The sequence below is a fragment of the Chenopodium album genome, chromosome 7 (assembly GCF_948465745.1).
Source record: "Chenopodium album chromosome 7, dcCheAlbu1.1, whole genome shotgun sequence".
Taxonomy (NCBI): domain Eukaryota; kingdom Viridiplantae; phylum Streptophyta; class Magnoliopsida; order Caryophyllales; family Amaranthaceae; genus Chenopodium; species Chenopodium album.
This window is the reverse complement of record NC_137840.1, coordinates 44,786,776-44,803,254: the sequence shown is the minus strand read 5'-3', so window position 1 is coordinate 44,803,254 and position 16,479 is coordinate 44,786,776.

Sequence of the window (16,479 nt, the reverse complement as noted above, 5' to 3'; positions counted from 1 at the left end):
CCTTTACAGGAACTTGAAGATGGCTGGCTAAGATCTTTGGAGGAACTTAGTAAGCGTGGAGCTCAAGTAAACCTACCAGTACAAGAGCACAGCGCAGCAATGACTTAGTTAAGATTTTATCTTCTAGATTCATTGTTAAATATGTTAAGCAGGATATGCATGAAGTCTATTAGAAGCGTGACATGTTAGCTTGGCAAATAAATTAAAATCAGAAAAAGATAAAAGATAGAATTCGAAAAAGATTTTCTTTAAATGTTTATTTCTTAAAATCAGTTTGTTAAAAAGATATTATGCTTTTTAACTAAATCTTTCTATCTTATTTTTCGGAAAAGATTTTCTTCTAAATGATTTACATAAAAACCGTGTATAAAGATAAGTTAAGTTTAACTTATTTATCTTTAAGAAAATCTACTTGCTATACAAGTAATGCTTGTATAAATAGTAGAGAATAAAAGGAGTTTAGGTTTTTGTGAGTTTATGCGTGAAGAATTTACAGAGCTTTAATTGTGTAAGTTTGCCAAGCTTATCATCTTGTCATATTAGTTTCGGGTTTCATGCATAGCTTTCCGATCATATACTAGGTGTCTTTACTTGTAATTGGTTCGGGTTATTTGGGCGAGAGTGTTTTTGTTATCATTGCATACAGAGAGAGAGCTTCTGTTGAGAAGTTGAGAAGATTTGTGCTTAGGGAGTACGAGAGAAAGTCTGAGTGTGGGACTTAGACTGGGTAGAATAGAATCCTATTCTGTAGCAAGTTCGTTCAGGAACTTGTGAGTAGAGGTTTGATTATAATAGGTTGTAACTTGGTGTTTGCCCTATTATAGTGAAATTGTTTGTGTTCGAAATCCCTAAGGTAGGGTCAAGGTTTTACTTCTAGTTGGGCACTAGAAGGTTTCCTCGTAAAATTCTGTGTGCATTGCAAGTTCCTATTTTATTCTGTTTTATATTTGAAAAAGTAGTCACTAGGAACTCAACTACAATTCACCCCCCCCTCTTGTAGTGTTCGTCTCAACTAACAATTGGTATCAGAGCACGATTCTCACGTGCAAGCATATAACTTTGCTGAGTAAGTTCCTAGAAAGATGAATTACAAGGAGAAACTTGAAGAAGGATACTCTACCCAACGTCCACCTATGTTCAATGATAAGTTCTATGCCTACTGGAAGAACAGGATGGAGATCTTCATCAAGGCTGAAAATTACCAGGTTTGGCGTGTTATTAAAACTGGTGATTTTGAAATAACTTCAACCAATGACAAACATGAGGTAGTTTCTTAATCCATTTCTGATTATGATAAAGAAGATTATCATAAACTTGAAATGAATGCTTTAAATATAAAGTATCTGCACTGTGGACTTGGACCCCATGAATATAATCGTATCATGGGATGCAAGTCTGCCAAACAGATTTGGGATTTGCTACAGGTAACTCATGAAGGTACTAACGAGGTAAAACGTTCTAAAATAGATTTATTGATGTCTAGATATGAAAGGTTTGAAATGCAATCTAAAGAAACCATAGAAGAGATGTTTACCAGATTCAATGATATTATTAATGAACTGAACTCCCTTGGTAGGCATATTCCTATTGATGAACAGGCAAGAAAAATCCTAAGAAGTCTACCACAAGATGAACATTAGAGATCCAAGGTTACTGCTATGCAGAAAGCTAAGGATTTCACCAAGTTTAATATGGAACAACTAGCTAGATCATTGATGACACATGAACTTCATCTGAGTTCCAATACTGAAAGTTCCAGAAGTAAAAGCCTTGCACTTAAGGCTCAAGATTCAGAAGATTCGGAAGTTGATGAGGAAGAGATGGCTATGCTAGTGAGGAAATTTAAAAAGATGATGAATAATAAGAAGTTCGACAGGAACAAGAAGTTCACAAGTTCCAGAAACACAACGTGCTTCAGGTGTGGGTCAAAAGATCACTTCATTAAGGATTTCCTTGTACAGGATGGAGAGAAAGGAAAGACAAAAGGCAAAGAACAATCCAAAGAGTCAAAATTCTATAAGCCTTACTTCACCAAGGACAATGTGAAGAAAGCCATGCTAGCTGCTTGGGGAGATACAGATTCAGAAGAAGAGGAGGACCAACCATTAGAAGAAACTGCTCATTTATGTTTAATGGAAAAACCTGATGAAACTGCCAAACTAAAGGAGCTTGAGTCTGAGGTATGGTTCTCTTACAACCAATTAAAACATCTGTCTAAAGAAAATCTAATAAATATTGTTTTGGAAATTCAAGAAGATTTAAAGGAATTACATAGATCCAAACAGCAAAGTGATAAAGCTTTAGTTACTTACAAAGAGAACAGTGAATGGGTTGATAACATGAAGTTTGACATTCAATACAAGATCTTTAGTCTATTTGATGATAATAAAAATTTAAAAGAGACTATAGAGAATCTGAAACAAGATAACATACTCCTGAATGTGGAATTGTCTTTGTTAAAACTTAGTGTCGATACTCCTAACTCTGAAGTTCCTCCACCTACTGATTATCCGAATTTTGAAAAATTAAAACATGATTTTGGAAGATTTAAAAACGGATAAGGCACGTCTTGAGGGGGAACTTGAGAGAGCTAGGAAAGGTAAGCAACCAATAGAGTATAGAGTTCCTGATTGGATTACTAAGGCTCAAACCAAGAAAACTGAAGGTTTAGGTTTTAAAAAGAAGTTCCAGAAAGAAAAGAAGTATGTCAACTTGCCTAGTAGCATTGTTTCTTATTTCTGTGGCAATACAGGACATAAGCAGGTTAAGTGTCCTAAGAAAGAACAAAGCACACAGAAGAATGTCAAACATGTAGAACAAATTTGGATCAAGAAAAATGAATCAACTCCTGTTACACAGGAACTGCAGGTTCCAGTGAGGGGGAACAACACTTGGTACCTCGACATTGGTTGTTCTAAGCATATGACTGGAGATAAATCTATATTTCTCTCACTGGATGCCTACTATGGTGGAACAGTGACCTTTGGTGATAATATGAAAGGTGATATAATTGTTATTGGAAAGATAGGAAGGTCACGTTCCCATGCCATTGATAATGTATTTTTAGTCGAGGGCCTCAAACACAATTTGTTAAGTATTTCACAGTTTTGTGACAAAGGTAATTTTGTTAGCTTTACTTCTAATAAGTGTAGAATCATCCACAATGACACTGGGAACATTATTTTGGAAGGAACTCGTAAAGGGAACACATATATTGTGGATCTAAATGAGGTTCCTAACAGCAGTTTAACATGTCTAAGTGTTATTAAGGATGATCCTCTTTTATGGCACAGAAGGTTTAGCCATGGAAGCTTTTCTTTACTTGATAAAATAAAATCTAAGAACTTAGTGGAAGGACTTCCTTGACAAAGTGTGTGAAGCTTGTGCTAGAGGAAAACAGACTCGAATTTCCTTCAAGTCCAAAAAGATGGTAAGTACCAAAAGACCTTTGGAACTCATTCATATGGATCTCTGTGGTCCAATGAGAATCCAAAGTAGAAGTGGTAAGAAATATGTAATGGTTATTGTTGATGATTTTTCAAGGTTCACTTGGGTTTTCTTTCTTGTAAGTAAGGATGAAACGTTTGATGAGTTTGTTGCTTTTGTAAAGAAAGAACAGACAAGAACAGGCAATCAATTGACACATCTTAGATCAGATCATGGAACAGAATTCGAGAATTCAAAATTTGATGAATTATGTACTGAGTATGGTATGGATCACAACTTCTCTGCCCCAAGAACTCCACAACAAAATGGAGTGGTGGAACGCAAGAATAGAAGCCTTGAAGACATGGCCAGGACAATGCTGATATCAAGCAGGCTGCCTAGGAACTTCTAGGCTGAAGCAGTTAACACAGCATGTTATATACTTAACAGAGTATCTGTTAGGGCCATCACCAATAAAACTCCCTATGAACTTATGAAAGGGAAAAAGCCTAATATTTCCTACTTTAGATCTTTTGGATGTAAATGCTTTGTTCACAATAATGGTAAAAGGAACTTGGGTAAATTTGATGAACGTAGTGATGAGGCAGTATTCCTAGGATATGCTTCTAATAGTAAAGCTTATAGAGTCTATAATAAAAGAACTATGTGTGTTGAGGAGTCTGTACATATTATATTTGATGAAACTGAACATTTGGTTAGGATTGTGATGATGATTTCGAAATTGGACTTGTGCGTAAGCAGAATCCAGATGAGGAACTAGCATCACAGCAGAAGCAGCAAGTTGAAATTGCTTAACTAACGAATCCTGAAGCAAACGCTGAACCTGAGATGGAGAATGCACCAGGAACTCCACTTCAAGAACAGACTGATGTTCATAATGAAGACCAGAATGTGGAAACACCTGAAGAAGTTCAAACTGAGTTCCATGAACAAGTTCCTACAGAAGAACCAGTCAACAATGATGAAGAAAAATTGTATCCAATCAAGGATTTCACTCCAAGGCCCTGGAAATATCAGAAATCACATCCAGTTGATGTAATCATGAGTGATATCACAAAAGGAACTCAAACCAGATCTCAGCTTAGGAACTTCTGTGCATTCAGTGCATTCCTTTCCTCCATGGAACCTAAGAATTATGTTGAAGCTTTAACTGACGCTGACTGGATTAATGTTATGCAGGCTGAATTAAATGAATTTGAAAGAAATAAAGTTTGGCATCTGGAACCTAGACCAAAAGATAAGAAGTCCATTGGACTAAAATGGGTATTCAGAAACAAACTAGATGAACATGGTATTATTGTCAGGAACAAAGCAAGACTAGTTGTACAAGGTTTCAACCAGCAGGAAGGAATAGACTATGAAGAGACATTTGCTCCAGTAGCCAGGTTAGAGGCTATTCATTTACTTATTGCCTTTGCTACTTATTTGGGATTTAGGCTGTACCAGATGGATGTTAAATGTGCTTTCTTAAATGGATATTTAAATGAGGAAGTCTATGTGGAACAGCCTCCTGGGTTTGAAAATCCAGAGTTCCCAAACCATGTCTATAAGCTTGACAAAGCTCTTTATGGGCTAAAGCAAGCTCCTAGAGCATGGTATGAAAGATTATCTAAGTTCCTTTTGGCTAATGGTTTTAAACGTGGCAAAATTGATAAAACTTTGTTTTTAAAGTCAAATGGAACTGATATCTTAGTTGTACAAATTTATGTTGATGATATTTTATTTGGTGCAACTAACGAATCTTTATGCAAGTATTTGCTGACCTTATGAGTGGAGAATTTGAAATGAGCATGACTAGAGAATTAAATTTCTTCCTTGGCTTGCAAATCAAGCAAACTGAAGATGGAATCATGATTCATCAGCAAAAATATATTAAGGAACTGATCAAGAAATACAAGTTGGAAAATGCCAAAACCAATAATACTCCTATGGGAATTGCTACTAGATTAGATGAAGATCCATCTGGAACTTGCATAGATCAATCTATGTATTGAGGTATGATAGGCTCTCTACTCTACTTAACAGCTAGTAGACCTGACATATCTTTTAGTGTAGGTCTGTGTGCCAGGTTCCAAGCAAATCCAAAGGAGTCTCACCTGACAGCAGTAAAAAGAATTCTAAGATACTTGAAAGGAACTGATGATTTGAGTCTCTTCTATCCCAGAAGTGATTCTTTTGATTTGAATAGTTTTACTGATGCTGACTATGCAGGTGATCTGGTTAATAGAAAAAGCACTTCAGGTATGGTACAATTTTTAGGTCCCTGTTTAGTTTCTTGGGGTTCCAAGAAGCAAAACACAGTTGCTTTATCTACTACAGAAGCTGAATATGTGGCAGCAACAGCATGTTGCTCACAAGTTCTATGGATAAAACAACAGGTCAGAGATTTTGGAATTGTTTTTGAATGTGTACCTATTTACTATGATAATACTAGTGCTATTTGTATTTCTAAGGATCCAGTTCAACACTCAAAGGTAAAACACATCCACATTAGGCATCACTTTCTAAAAGATAATGTGGAGCAAGGGAATATAAATTTAGAATTTTGTCAAACTGAAAATCAAATTGCAGATATTCTAACCAAGCCCTTGAACAGAGAAAGATTTGAGAAATTGAGACTGGAACTTGGGATGATCAAGCTGAAGTACTAGCCTCTGAAGTTCAAAGATATGGCAAAGTCAAAAATAATGTAAATAAAGCAAAAAGAGCTTCTGCCACAACCGTGGTGTGATAAACATAGCTAAAGTGTCACCGTTGTTAATCACTGAAGGTAAGTCCATTAAACGCTCAATTAATTTTGCTAATAGTAATGTACATTGTATATGTGTAGAAAACGTGTTCCAATTGCGTATTTATAAATAAAAACTTCGTTTTAAATGAACTTAGAAAGAAAAGGATTTTTTTGTAAATTCATCCTGCGCATTTTATTTTTGGAAAATTAATTGAATTTGTTCAATTAACGACTGCTCAGTAAACCCCTTAAAATTCCTTACACCACTTCATTAAATATAAAAGGCACTCACAACCACCTTACATCATCACACTGTCAAATCAAATTTACTCCACTGTGAAAAATTTGTACACTCTTCTAAAACCTCTTAAAGAAGAAAACCATGGCCATAATCACATCCCTCAGTTCATCTGAAAATTCACACAACAACCATCCCTCTGAACAAGAAGAAGTTTCATCACTTCCGATTGTTTCTTGCACTGAAACTCAAATCATAAACCCGCCTTCATCCACCATGCAAAACCCTAACCCTGAACAGCTGGAGAACATCACCAAGATGGTACTTGACAAATTGAAAGAATGGAAGGAAAAGAAAGGTCAGGAAAAGACTCTGGAGGATCACATTGAGGAAGTTGAGGAGTTTGATCGCAACTTGGAGGAGGAGGGTTTTGAAAAGGAGAAATCAGAGGACGAAGAAGAAATTGATCAAGCTGAGCTTGAATCACAAGCAGGAAGGTATGTTGTTGGTCATCGTATTGATTTAGATTGGTGTAGAAGTGCTAGGTTTCTAGAATTTGTTGATTTGATTAAGTTCCAAGGATGAGAGTATCTGTTGGTTAAAGTTTCTGATAATTTCATGTATCCGATTGCTATGACTGAGTTCTGTCAAAATTTTCAAGCAAAATTGGGTATAATTACCAGTAAGGTGGGTGGTATAAATATTGAATTAGATGTGGAAACACTTAGTAAAATTCTGAAAACCCCTATGGAAGGGTATGAGACTTACAATAAGGGTAAGACAAGTGTTAAGGTTGGGAATTACTTAAGTGGTGACATAGTTGAGCCCTTGGAGGAAAAAGGGGGAAGAACACTATGAGTCATAATGATCTGAGTCCTTTAAATAAGCTATTGTTTAACCTTGTTAAGAAATCCATCTTGCCAAGGACTGCAAAAAAGGGTGAAGCATGTTTGATGGACATGGCTGTGATTTTCTGTCTGTCAAGGAGAATTAAAGTTAATTTTCCCTCTATTATGTATCAGCACTTGGCACACTGTGTTCCAACTGGAACAAAAGTAGGATATGGTGCTATTTTGTCCACTGTGTTTGAAAGTCTTGGAGTGCAGTTGAAAGGAAAGTATGGGGGCTTAGATGAGAAGCAAGAGAATGTGATTAACGCTGATACTCTAGCTGGTCTGAGCTTAGAGGTGGTTCATGGAAAGATTTAGAAGTTAGAGAAGGAATAAGAGAAGGCAGAAAGGTCTACAGGGAAGAGAAAACAGAAGGAAAAGAGTGGCAAACCTGTAAGAAAAAGCAGGAGGCTATCTGAAAATGCTTTGCTTCAGACCAGCATGGAGAAACCTTTGGAGCTGGAAACTGATGAGAAAGTACTTGAGGGGCAAGTGGCTGAACTAACGGATAGAATGGAGAGGGTTGAAATTTAAGCCAAGGAATCAGCTGGAAAGGTTCAGCTTCAGAAGCTGGAGATAATGGTGCAGGAGCAGGGCAAGGCACTAAAAGATTAGAAGACACTTGTGCAGGCATAGGACAAGGCTCTGAAGGAACAGAAGGAGGAGTTCCAACAGAAGCTACAGAGTCTTGAGCAAAGGATGGCAGCTCTTATTGTACAACAAAAAGAAGACAACAAACAGATTCTGGACCTCTTGCAGACTTAGCCATTTCCCTCTTAATCTTCCTAAAACTAGCCTACCTTAACGTCCTTTAGCAGTCATGAACAATTTCAGTTTATGTTTGTTTTTTTTTTTAAAATGCATGAACTTTTTCTTTGGTTTGTAATAATTTTTATCTAGCAGGATGATAAATCTTTTGATTTCAATGAATGCTTTTGGAATCGTCTATACATATGTGCTTTAGTATGTTATGAATGCTTAAACAGGAGAGTGGAACTTTCCTAAGGGACGTTAGCAACGCTGCCTTTAGTTTCCCACACTCGATGAATTTCTTGTGGGGCTGTGGGTAGTTGCTTAATAACCTTGAAAAAGCAGGACTTTTTGATAATGCCAAAAGGGGGAAAAGAAGAAGCAAACATGGAGGCTGAAGTTGTTCTGGGTTCCAGTTGATAAAGTATCAGAACGTTCTTCTGATATGATGCTGATAGATTAGTTTACTTTCTGTCTTAGTTATTTCTGTCTATTTTTGATTTTCTGTTTTTAATTCAGTTGTGTGTTTACTTTTTGTTTATAAATCAAAAATACAAAAATACGTCCTTCTATTTTGTTTTAACTTTCTCTAGAGTTTGCTTAAGTTTGTCATCATCAAAAAGGGGGAAATTGTTGATGTTTAAAGGTTTTCATGATGAGGAACTTAAACTACAGCAAACTCATTTAATAAAGGTTTTTCAAGTGTTTGTTTAGTTTAGGTGAAATTGAACTTAGAGATGAAAGAAGTAACTGAAACTAAGAAGACTTGAAGAAGTTCTTTATTCAAGAAGGTTATTCAAAACAGAAGAAGTGTTCCCTAACAGGAACGTTCCTTTACAGGAACTTGAAGATGGCTGGCTAAGATCTTTGGAGGAACTTAGTAAGCGTGGAGCTCAAGTAAACCTACCAGTACAAGAGCACAGCGCAGCAATGACTTAGTTAAGATTTTATCTTCTAGATTCATTGTTAAATATGTTAAGCAGGATATGCATGAAGTCTATTAGAAGCGTGACAAGTTAGCTTGGCAAATAAATTAAAATCGGAAAAGATAAAAGATAGAATTCGAAAAAGATTTTCTTTAAATGTTTATTTCTTAAAATCAGTTTGTTAAAAAGATATTATGCTTTTTAACTAAATCTTTCTATCTTATTTTTCGGAAAAGATTTTCTTCTAAATGATTTACATAAAAAACCGTGTATAAAGATAAGTTAAGTTTAACTTATTTATCTTTAAAAAAACCTACTTGCTATACAAGTAATGCTTGTATAAATAGTAGAGAATAAAAGGAGTTTAGGTTTTTGTGAGTTTATGCGTGAAGAATTTACAAAGCTTTAATTGTGTAAGTTTGCCAAGCTTATCATCTTGTCATATTAGTTTCGGGTTTCATGCATAGCTTGCTGATCATATACTAGGTGTCTTTACTTGTAATTGGTTCGGGTTATTTGGGTGAGAGTGTTTTTGTTATCATTGCATACAAAGAGAGGGCTTCTGTTGAGAAGTTGAGAAGATCTGTGCTTAGGGAGTACAAGAGAAAGTCTGAGTGTGGGACTTAGACTGGGTAGAATAGAATCCTATTCTGTAGCAAGTTCGTTCAGGAACTTGTGAGTAGAGGTTTGATTATAATAGGTTGTAACTTGGTGTTTTCCCTATTATAGTGAAATTGTTTGTGTTCGAAATCCCTAAGGTAGGGTCGAGATTTTACATCTAGTTGGGCACTAGAAGGTTTCCTCGTAAAATCCTGTGTGCATTGCAAGTTCCTATTTTATTCTGTTTTATATTTGAAAAAGTGGTCACTAGGAACTCAACTACAATTCACCCCCCCCCCTCTTGTAGTGTTCGTCTCAACTAACAATACCTATCAATGAAAGCGTTTACTATCGAATCCCAAGTAGAGGTTTTCTCTTTGCCAAGGGAGAAGAACCATTGTTGGCAAACAGTTTCAAGAGATAAGGAAAATAAGGAATGAAAGACTTTCCTATCAATCCCCTTAATGTTCATTATAGTTTCAAAGGCTCTTAAGTGAAGATAAGGATTATCTGTTGCCTTGAATTTAGGGATGTCAGTGGCATTGAACTTCTGCGGAAGAAGCTCCTTGTCCACTAAGACCCCTTTGTGAACTAATGCCCTGAAACTTGTAATCATTAGATAGCTTGCTCAAGCTTTCTTGCATAAGATCCATTTGTTGTTGCTTCACAGGGTCATTAATTTGGAAGGTTAAAGCCTTCAACACTTCAGTTATGTTACTCAATTGATTCCTAAGTTCATTGACTTCTTCTTGACTTGCCATTATCTTCTTAGCTTTTTTTTTTTTACCGGCTGGTTTATCAAAAAGTTGAACTTAAATAAAGGTGTTATCCTTGATTAATCGCCCTTCTCTCCTTGACCAAGTACTGTGGAAAGGGAAATTAGGGATATTCACTGTTAATTATTTGACTCAAACTCTATTCAACATAAAATAGATGGAAGGAGGTTGGAAGAATAAATATTGTGATATGGGGAAAGCATGCAGAGAATGGAAAGATGATGTAGATAGAGAGATATGACAAAATTAGGAATAGAATGTACCCTCAACTCAAATGACGGAAAAAAAAAAACCCGACTCATGCATGAACCTAAGACACGGTCATGGTGACATATACACAAAGTGTGTGCTAAGACTAGTGAGTGTATGTGACATGTTAAGACTCGTGTCATGACCATGTGGCTAGACCATGTGACTAGACTCAAGCAAAGTCTAAGTTAAGACTTCATGTATATGCATTAAACTGGACATGCTGTGGTATTTTAGTCATAACTTTCAATCTGTGACTCTGATTGGGACTTAACCAACTTCAAATTAAAGATAAAACTCGGGGCTACAGATCCATAGGTTGTACGACTCGCAACTCTTCCTAGAACTCCATATATGACCAAAACAAGTTGACTCTTGTACAGTATACGGGAATAAAAATCCGAGTTGACTTAAAGGAACTATGACTCGATTTTAGACATACTTATTAGCTCAAATTAATCAATCAATTAATTAAGCAAAGTCCTTTAGTCCTTGGTTAGTTTATTTGAGCATATTCATAATTACAAGTCAAACCAAACGATTAGTTTAATCACATGTAAGTATGCACAAGCAAATAATGCACAATTAGTCAAGTAGGCACAATATGATGCAATGAGTTTGCAACCTAACCATGACTCTAGTTCTCTAAAGTTTGGGATATGAGTTAGTCAAAGAGAGTCCATGGTTAATTGTCCGGATGCACCGTGCGGAAGCCTTACCTTTTGAAGGGTTGGCGCGAGTGGATGGGGCACCGCGAGTTAAAAACTCGCTTCCATGGTTTGGCGAATTCAACATTCTCGGATGTACCCTTTGTTGCACAGAGCGTTCAATCAGGTAGATGGAGCATGAATTCCCAGAGGATTATGTCCATATGTAGAACACATATGGGTTTCAGAAAAGTGAGAAAAACTCAATCAGGAAGTAGGATCGAGCAAACAGTGCTAAAAACTGGTCAAAATTAGAACGCATATTTCTGGCTCGGTATTGGAAGAACTTGGCGCCAGCGAACAGAGGTCGTCGCCGCAATTTGGTTTTGTCGCCTGGCGACAGAGTCAAATCCTCGACGACAGACTCTGTTTTCTGGACGCCAGTTCCTACATGCCTCAGCAGCTTTCTGTGCTCGATAAAATTTTCCAGTTTCACGCAGCACTACATGCCTCAGCAGCTTTCTGTGCTTGATAAAATTTTCCAGTTACACGCAGCATTATTTCGATCCTAGTTGTGAAAGATATTCCTCAAATTTCCTACGTGTAAAAATCCTATGTTTTAACTCATTACGGATGGTCTTTCCAATGAGAACCTTTTTTATGCATATGACAATAATATTAATCAAAATTACTCACATGAGATACTTAGAACTTTTCGAGTCTCATCCACTCATTCTAAATCATTGCCGAAATAAATTTTAGGAAGTAAAAAGGAAATCCTCCCCAGTGGAGTCGCCAAAAACTGTAGGGAATATTTCAAGCATTACCCCAAACTTGAACCCCACTGTGATCATACACTTAAGCATGGAGGCGTCCAAAGGGAAAGAAGCTAGAGCAAAATAATCGCCAACAAGTTTTAGGAACTTGTAAATCGTTCACGAGGTGAAGATTACTCCCCTTAACGATCCAGGAGATCGTCAACTCCAATAGGTCTGGATGGAACCATGACTGGTAGTTCGGGGATGAAGGTAAAAATCCAACCTAAAAGAGATTGAACCTGCCCTGATAATAGGCCACTACTTTATTCGGATCGTATTTATGTGCGCTTTCTGACTAACATGCAATCAATAAGTTTACCCTAAACCTATTTAATCCATGTTGGTTGAATATTAATGCTGATCGAGGGATTAGGTAGTGTCGTTGGTCTACTAACCCTTATCAAATTAACTATTTATAATCCTAAACTACCCTAATACAAGTATAGGGGTAAGTAAAGGGTCGAACCCAAAAGGAAGCTCACTCGTCCAACATCAATATCACTAATGCAAAAGTCAAAAGGGGAATATTTTGTTGGGTTTTTTTTTTTGGATAAAAAGCACTAAAACTACGATTAAGCAAAGATAAAGATGAATAGAATCAAGAGAGAACAACACTAGGGATACGGGGGTATCAAACATGATTAGAAAAAGATGAATAATCATAGTTATCATGAAGAACATGCCAAAGAACACAAGATCCTACCTAAACAATTCATTCTCATGCAATAGTCTAGGCAAATCAATGAAAGAGGTTTATGCTAATTAGGATCATTCTCATGCATCCCATTAGGCACAAGCTAACCAAAGAATAAAGGGGCACAATACATGGAACTCCATTTTTAACAACTCATTCTCATGCAATCATTAAAATAGAGGTGATCTAAATCTAGTTCAAATCATTTTCATGCATTTAAACTAGAAGGCAATCAAATAAAGTGCTACAATAATCTCAAGTCAATAAAAATCATATCTTTCATCAATTTAAGGCATGTAATCAATCCACTATCATCATTCATCCAACATTCAACACATATTTTCCACCCCCTTCCCCTAGCTAAAAGATTAGCCTAGAGAAAGGAGATTAAACATAGAAACAATACTAGAAACAAACTCAAGAAACTCAAAACAAAACATGATTAAAAACAATGAAAACAATAATAACTAGATGAACTAAAAAGACTAACAAAAATAAGCAACAATAAAGCAAATAAATAAAGCTAAAGGAAAGGATTAGAGATTACTAGAGAGAGGATTAATGAAAGATGAAAACTTGAAGGAATTGCTTGATTGAAAATTAAACTTGACCAAAATTGATTACTTGGAAGAAAATTGAGCAATAATTTACTTTATCTCTCTAAAAATTATCTAATCTAACCCTAAGAGAGAGAGGCTCTCCTAAACTAACTAAGAAAATAACATAATGGATCCTTCTTCTAATTACCCTAAAAATGGGTATTTATACTAAGCTAGGAAAAAAATAGAAAAATAAAAGAAGGAAATAAATAAAGAAAGAAAAGGAAATAAAAAGAAAATAAAAGAGATAAGAGATAAGAAAAGGAAAATTAAAAGAAAAAGAAATAAAAATAAAAATAAAATTAAAAATAAAATTAAAAGAAAAAGGAAAATAAACCTCCAAAATCCCACTAAAAATCATCAGACCCTTCCTACTCTTCTATTCGAATTTGGCTGCTCTTGAATCTTCATCACCACCGTTTATCAACCATCCACAGCAATCATCAAGGGTAATCATCGAACATCATCTTTCATCTTCGCTCTCAGCCGTTTGATCTCACTAAATGCCATGTGCGAAGCTCGTGAGGTGGTTCAATAAGAACCCAGAAATGTGCGCTCGCGAAGACATCGCACATAGGTCGTGCAAATGCTACTGCCTCAACTCTGATTTTGGACTCCATTTGTGTGCCTTCAAACAGTGTTGCGCGGCCGCGAGTATCTCCTATCGAATTGGGGCTAAATTTGGGTAATTAAATGCCAATTGCGAGGCTGCAAATTCCGATTGATGGGCGATTATTGCGAGGTGAGAACAGGGTGTGTGCGCGGCGGTCGGTGCTTCTGATGCAAGGATCTAATTGGTGGCTGCCACGCTGTGAGTGTGGTGGTGTGTGGAAATTGGTGGTTTGATGGTGTTGTGTTTGTTGCTGTTGGTGATGGAGATGGTGTGAGTGGACATCTTTGCTGTGAGGGCTGGTGGTGTTGAGGAGCTGAGAGCAGGGGAGAAGGAGAGTTGTGGAGCAGGCAAGTTGTGTGGTGGAGGTTAAGGGATGGTGTGGTGATGGTTAAGCTGGCAGCAGGGGTTGGCTCAAATCATGTGCCTCAGATCTCGGACTTTGAACTCGAACATGACTTTAAAGCCCGAAACACCTACAACCAAAAACACGAGGGTGAATTGGAAAATAAAATAAAATAAAGAAAAATAAAGTAAAATAAAATAAGATAAATAAAGTAAAATAAAATAAAATAAAATAAAATGCTAAAACTAAAAAAATAATAAAATTAAATGAAATAAAATAAAATAAACTAAAATACAAAACTAAAATAAATAAGAAAACGAGATAAAAAGAGAAATTATTAAAAATAAAAACTAACGACTTAAACTACAAACATTAAAAGAAAGAAAAATAAAATAAAACACAAAAATAAACTAAAAACTATACAAAATTACAAAAATACTCAAAATAAAGATAAAAGACGAGAATAATAAAATAATAGAAATAAAGGATATAAAAGGTGAAATTATTGGAAAATAAGCCGGAATACGACTCAATAAACACCCTAAAAGTGACATAAAAGTCACTTATCAAATGCACAAATAAAACTATTTTTGGCGATCACTTGAATTATAATCCTATTAACCCTAAACAAGATTATTAATTATCTTATTAAGCGTGGTTACAAGTACAAATTCCCTTTAAACATGTATAAAAGACGTGATCAAGCAATAACAATAATATCAAGCAACATAATAATAATCATAAATAATAATCAAAATTATAATCATAACAATTATAAAAATAATCATAATAATAATTATAATCAATAATCATCATCATCATCATGTTAAAGCATAATAGCAAGATCCTAGGCATGATACTAACAAGATTAATAACAAACCCTAGCATGTCACTAAACAATAAAAATCAAAGCTTTAACCCTAACATGATACTAACATGAATATTAGGAAGAAAAGGAAGCATCGCAGGAATCACAATTGTCATATTTGATATTAGAAATTATAGTTGTTACCCTAAACGTGATACTAGGAATCAAAATAACAATCTAAACATGATTTTTATATCATAATATCAACAAATCAATTAAAGCACTTATTTGGATGCCTCGTATCTCTTTCTAATAACAAAATACACGCGTTAGTAACTTCAAGGAAAATAATAAACAAACAATCAAATTAAATAATTGAAAGAGAGATTTGGGATCAAACCCTCATAAATTAAAACCTTTCACGTCTAGGGCGAAGGCAACTTCGAACTTGACTAGATGTTTCTAAATCTTGTGAATGTGGAATTTTGTATGCAAAAGGCTAGTTTAGATTAGAGAGAGAGAGAGTAATAAAGAGATTCTTGATGAGAATTGGTGAGAGAGAGAATTTCTCAGAATTGATTATTAAAAATGGAGGTTTTAGGAGGCTATTTATACAGAAAATCAGCCGGATATGATAAAAAACGAATCAGAGTTTCGAAAAGAATAAAACACGACCGTAGCGCCAAACACGCGCCTGTCACCAAACGCCAGACCTGTCGCCAGACGCCAGGTCTATCGCCAAGCGACAGAGCTGTCCTATGGCGCTGGAAATAATTTTCCACGCGTTTTCTTATTTTGATAAAATTTAACCGTACGAGAGGGCAAAATTGTATTTTCCTTAAAAACACTTCTTTTATTCTGATTAAAACTCTTAAAAGTCAACTAACAATTTATCAATGTAATTTAATTAGGATTCACAAGAACCTTCTAGAAGATTCTAGAAAACTATAATTAATCCTAATCGCATTAGGAATGATAAATCAATATTAGGCCCTTCTCTAGATCATTGGGTCGCATATAAATATCAAACCGGGCCCAGTTTAGTAATTTGGCCGTAACTTCCTCATTATTATTCATCGGAATTGGGCTTATAATATATCGTTGGAAAACTCTTTTCGAACCTGACCCAACTACACCATTATTGGACCCTTGTCATGGACCAAACTAAACTGGATTGACTATTTTCTTAAAATAGGTTTTCAAAAACAGAGAGAGAAAAGAAATAAAAACTAAGCAACACTAGACTTTCCACACTTTCACTTCATTCGATTATGGTTCGACGTGAAAGGTACTCATCACCGGGTTTGGTTTTGGGGAGACACAAATGGGTGTCTACAATTATCACATCAT